The following is a 5,584-nucleotide window of genomic DNA, read 5'->3' as shown; positions in this document are numbered from 1 at the left end:
CTCGAGAGTCTGTTTATGTCCTGGGACCCTTGACTTCCCCCCACTGGGTCAAGGGGTGTGGGCCTGGCCTCTGGGTGGCTTGTATGTATTGGGGATGGAGGAGGCAGTGTTTGGGGGCTGTCAGCTGGCTGGGCCGGCCCTGAGGTGCACCCGCGGAGCCCCATCTCTATGTGAACTTACTCTCCACATCAAACTGCACACGAGGCATTTTGAGGATCTATTTTCCTCCCCTGGGTCCCCCAACCCATTTCACATTTGTCAGGAAGAAACTGGAGGAGCCTGAGGAGCCCTTCCTCCCCTCAGCCACCTGTGGGACCTTCTTGGATCAAGTAAGAGTGGGGGTGACAAGAGTGAGAAGAATAAATCCCGGAAGACAAAGCCCCACGGTTCCTCCACTGAGTACAAGGCCATGCGGTCACGGCGTCTCCGTGGAGCCAGAGACGGATGAGAGCCCAAGTTGAGGACTGACTAAAAACAGCCCGCTCCCCTGGGGGTGAAGCCCAGTTTCAGCCGGCCATCAGCCGCCTCAGGTCCCCGATTCAACATTCAGCCCCCACCGTGGGCTGTCCCCGACACCAGAACCAGGCAGGGAAACTGGAGCCTCGCAGGGTGGAAGCCCCCTGTAGCCAGAGGGTCTATGCAGGGACGGCAGTGCGAGCTGGGGATGAAGGTCTGCCTTTGGCTCCCTATCTATCTACCTCCCTGTCTATCCCTATCTGTCTATCAGCGGCTGACTTTGGACACGCTGGCAGGAACTCAAATTTCGGTTTCCTCCTCTGAACTGAGGACGATCACACCCATCATCCAAGATTGTCCTGAGGACCAACAGTGGAAGTGTCTTTAAAGCTCAGCCAGAGGCTTCAAAGGAACACCAGCCTCGAGGGATTTATTCTGCAGTTTCATTTTATTTTGTCCAGCAGGTCATGTCTTTTTATCACCAAATGATTCTGCACCGTATGGATGGACCACGGTCTCTCTATTCATGAGGCAGTGGATGGATGTTATTGTGAGCAATGCCACCGTGAACGTTCATATGCAAATTTTTGTGTGAAAATATGTTTTCATTTCTCTTGGGTCTGTATCTAGGAGGGGGAATTGCTGGGTTGCATGATAATCCCGGGTTTTATCTTTTGAAGAGCTGCCAGCCTGCTTTCCAGAGCGGACGCGCCCTTTAACAAGACCATCAGCAACGCACGAGGGTTCTGGTTCCCCCCACGGGCACCTACGTTCATGCTGGTCTTCTTTATTAGAGCCATCCTAGTGGGTGGGAGGTGGTGTCTCATGGTGGTTTTTTTATTGGTAGCACCAATTATACAGAAGAGTAATCTTTATTTATTGGCCTATTAGTACATTCCCATAACATAATTTGACAGCCTCACTCCTAGCACCTCCTGTAGCCTCCCCTCCTTCCTCGCCCGTGACCTTCCTCTACCCTAATCCTCTCCCTTCCGCTTTTGTGACATGCTGGGTTTTTAAAAAAATTTTCCCTTTTCCCCCTCCAGCTTCCACATATGAAAGAAAACATACAGCACTTGTCTTCCTGAATCTGGCTTATTTTGCTTGACATGACGTTCTCCAGTTCCATCATTTTCCTGAAAAGGACACGGCTTTGTTCTTCTTTCTGGCTGAATAAAGCCCTATCGTGTACATAGACCCCATTTTCTCTATCCAGCCATCTGCTGACCACACCGAGGCTGATTCCCAAGCTTGGCCATGGGGAGTCCCGTAGCAGTGAACTCGGGCGCACATGCGTCTGTTTTCATTCTCTGCGGCTGTTGGAATGAATTGTCACAAACTTAGTGTGGCTTTAACACCACACAATTTACTATCTTGCAGTTCTACAGGACAGAAGTCCAAAATAGGTCTCAAAACCAAGGTTCAGCAAGGCTGCATTCCTTCTTGGAGGCTCTGGGAGGATCCATTCCCTTAGTTTTCCCAGCTCCTAGAAGCTGCCTATGTTCCTGGGCTCATGGCTCCTTTCTCTCTTCAAAGCCAGCCATGGCCACTGCGTCTTTCTCATGTGCCGTGGCTCTGACATCGACTTCCTCCCTCTCCCCTTCCTGCTTTCCTCCTGATCACAGTGGGCTCGTCCAGGTGATGCAGGATCACCTCCCTATTTTGAGGTGGGTTGATCAGCAACTCGCCATCGTTTGGATGTGGCTTGAGTGCTCCTGTACCGAGGGCTGGTGTATTGGGAGCTTGGCACTGGGTCTGCTAATGTCAAGATGTGATGGAGGTGAGGCCTGGTGGAAGGCCATTGTTGGACCCTCTCCTCTCTCTGGCTTCCTGTCTGACCACGGTATCTCTCCCTCTTGCAAGTGCTCCTGCAGTGAAGCCAGCAACCATGAGGCGAGGCAGCCAGGGGTCTCACCAGAGCCCGCCTGCTCCTCCCCTCTGTGGAGGGATGGCATCGGGGGTGGGGGTGGGGGGCAGTTACTTGGGCACAGATGGCAGGACCCCAAGAACATGCCTAACTCTGAAGGAAAAGAGCACAAGTCACCTGGAGACTCTGAACTCAGTAACTATGACTCTTTACTTATCTTTTGTTTGGGGGTGGAGAGAACATGGGAGGATATTTTTTTAGGCAAATAAATTCACAGGTGGATGTTAGCCCATCAGAGGGGTGGACTGTGGGGGGAAGTTATCAATTTTGCCATGGACACTCTCTCTGCCTTTGTTCTGGGAAGAGCACTCTGATTTTGCTCTAGGAGCACCCTTTTCCTCACCCTCTCTTCCCTACACTTTTCTTCATGTATCAGAGAGTGCGATCCCAGCCCCTTCAGAGCCAGCAGTGAGACCTCAGAGGGACCAGTCGGAGTACCACATCGTCCTGGCCACAGGAAGGGTGTGTGACCCCTCAGAAGCAATGAGACTTGATACTTGAATACTTGCTGGGACCACTGAGAAAAGAGCACTTCCTTCCTTACTTCTCCGCCTCCTTCTTTGGATTCAATCCTAAAATAACTTCACAGTTATCTTTCCACCCCATGAAGCCTAAGAATGATGCCAGCATGGAATCCAGGAGAACCTAGAGAAGGAGCAAACAGGTCCTGGGGACAGAACTTGAGTCCCTGAAAAAGCTATGGATTTCAATCCTCATGCCCTTGGACTTTTAAGTTACATGAGTCAATACTTTTTTTTTTTTTTTTTTGGCACTAAGGATTGAACCCAGAGGCACTTTGCCACTAAGTCACATCCCCAGCCCCCTCTTTAAAATTTTTTCAGTTATAGATATTGTGGACACAGTATCTTTATTTTACTTTGTGTGGTGCTGAGGATTGAACCCAGTGCCTCACGTATGCTAGGTGAGCGCTTTACCTCTGAGCCACAACCCCAGCCCCCACCCCCAGCCCTTTTTTTATTTTGCCAAGTTGATTAGGGCCTTGCTAAATTGCTGAGGCTGGCCTCAAACTTGTGATCCTCCTGCCTCAGCCTCCCGAGTCACTGGGATGACAGGTATGTGCCACCACGTCTGTTCATACCTTTTTGCTTAAGCTCATTTTTGTCATGACATGGTAATGGGGTCATAAATGATCTCCTGACTGCACTCTGACATTTACAAAGAACTGTTTTATCCACACCTCATTTAACTGTCATACCAAGTTCATGAAGTTAGGATTATTAGCCCTATTTTTATGGATCTGAAAACAACCTGTGAGAAGAAGTGCCACTGCTTCTTGGTGGTACACTAGTTAAATGTTAGGGCAAGGTTTTCTGAGAACTTGGGCTTCTTCTCCCCTCTGATGTCACCTTCCCAGAAGGTGAAGACTCGGGACGTGTTTCAGGCAGAAGTTTGAGCTGAGCCTTGAAGAATGGATAGGAGTCCAGTGGAAGAAGCTGAGAAGGGCATTTGGGGGGAGAAATAATGTGAGTAAAAGCCTGGAGGTGGGAGGGGGTGTGTGGTGAAGATGTGGGCTGTCTGGGGCCCTCAGAGCCTTGAGGTGTGAGGACAGGACAGGCAGTGGACAGGCCTTACCTGCCAGGTCAAGAACTGTTGCCTAGAAGTCCCCTGGGTCCCCCTGGGGATGCAGGGGGCTGGAAGGGCTGAAGAGGACCAGGCTCAACAGAGGGGCAGGGCATCAATGATGGACGTTCAGGTCCCTGACCTCTGAGAAGACGGGACTTGAATGAAGCTGCAGGGTCTGTCCTGAGTCCCCAGATCCCACACTATACTGTGAAATGACGCCCACTGCGCTTGGTGTCCAGGGACGTCGCCTCTGTTTCATGGTCCCATCCGGAAGCTGGACGTAGGTACTCGGGTTTATACTCTGGGCTTCCATGTCGCATTCCCGCTCCCAAGAGTGTGACGTGGGACGCCTCCCTCCACCTCTCTGAACCCTGGTCGTCCCCTCTGTAAGTTACAGAGTCCTGATGGGGATTCACAATCAGAAAAGCAAAGCCCAGTGCTTGGTGCCGAGTATGTGCCCTGTGAATGGCAGCTGTCACCCTCCTCCTCCTGCTCTTCATGGCTGTCATTGGGCCACATCTGGACCCACCCCTCCTCCTGTTGCTGCTCCCTCTGCAGCTCACATTCCGGAAGGCGGGATTCTTCTCACCGGTGCCTTTGGGCCTGGATTTCTGTTTGGCTGCCGCTTTGGGACTGGAGTCTGATCCTTGCCCCGAGGAAGGAAATATTCCATCCTTTGACTCAGGGACAGGGCAGTTCTTTCTGTGACTGCAATTCATTACTTAACCTTTCGTGTATATCCCTCCTTCTCTGATCACTCTTTCTGGGGCGGGTGTCGGTCTGTCTTGGTCGGTGTCTTGCTTAGAGCCTGGTGTATAGAAGAGGCTCTCTAAATATTTACTGGAGGAAACACTGAATGGGTGACCTGCGATTGAACCCCTGCAGTGGACAGATAGTAGCACCTGGAGCTGTGGCAAGGACCAGCCTCTGAGGATCCTGGGAGGCTCCTGGTGGCCGCACGTGAGGGTAGTGGGCCAAGGGAGCTTGTCTGGCAGCTGACTGAGGAAGGGGAGACTCACCCGCATTCTCAGTGGAAGAACTGAGGTTCCCAGTGGCCCACTCGGGTCAGCCTTCCAGTAAGTGGTGGGCTGGCACTTGACCCACGATCTGTGTCCAGGGCCTCTCTCTTCTTTCAAAGCCTTCTACCGCTCAGTTCAGTGCCCACAGATCTGCATGTTTATTTTCATCTGAGTGCTTTATTTATTTCACCAGTGATTTCTGTTTGCAATAGAGCTTTTTGTTCTTCAAAATGATGTTAGACAAGGATAGAAAAAAAAGGGGCAGTCATTCTTGAAGTGTTTTCCAAAGCCGATTATGATGGGGAACTCCGTGGGGGTGCCAGCCCACACCATTGTTCTCAAAGACCCTAGTGAAAGTCATTGCACGAGCGCGCTGCTAACCTGTAAGCAAATATGTCAACTTATGAACAATCCAGTCATTCCCTGATCCCTGCTGGATATTAGCCAGGAGCTGGATATTAGCCAGCACAGAGAGTTGCTAAACATTCTCCCTGGAGGGGGATCGTTGCATAGGAGGGATTTTCCTGCTCGTGACTTGGATGAACCTGAAGTTATTTCCCTATTGAATGGCCCCAGCCTGAGAGGCACCAATAGCCTC

At 51.2% G+C, this 5,584-nt stretch overlaps 1 long non-coding RNA gene across 1 annotated transcript; it reads right to left on the bottom strand.

Moving 5' to 3' along the window:
- Positions 1-885: 885 nt before the first annotated feature.
- Positions 886-5,203, bottom strand: LOC144376844 (uncharacterized). The gene is made up of 2 exons (XR_013437215.1): positions 4,987-5,203; positions 886-1,772 (listed from the first exon to the last, which is right to left on the bottom strand). It is a non-coding gene; the product is annotated as an uncharacterized LOC144376844 (long non-coding RNA).
- Positions 5,204-5,584: the final 381 nt, after the last annotated feature.

The sequence above is a fragment of the Ictidomys tridecemlineatus genome, chromosome 4 (genome assembly GCF_052094955.1).
Source record: "Ictidomys tridecemlineatus isolate mIctTri1 chromosome 4, mIctTri1.hap1, whole genome shotgun sequence".
Taxonomy (NCBI): Eukaryota; Metazoa; Chordata; class Mammalia; order Rodentia; family Sciuridae; genus Ictidomys; species Ictidomys tridecemlineatus.
Note: the sequence above shows the minus strand (reverse complement) of the source record. Positions and strands in the feature narration are given on the sequence as shown.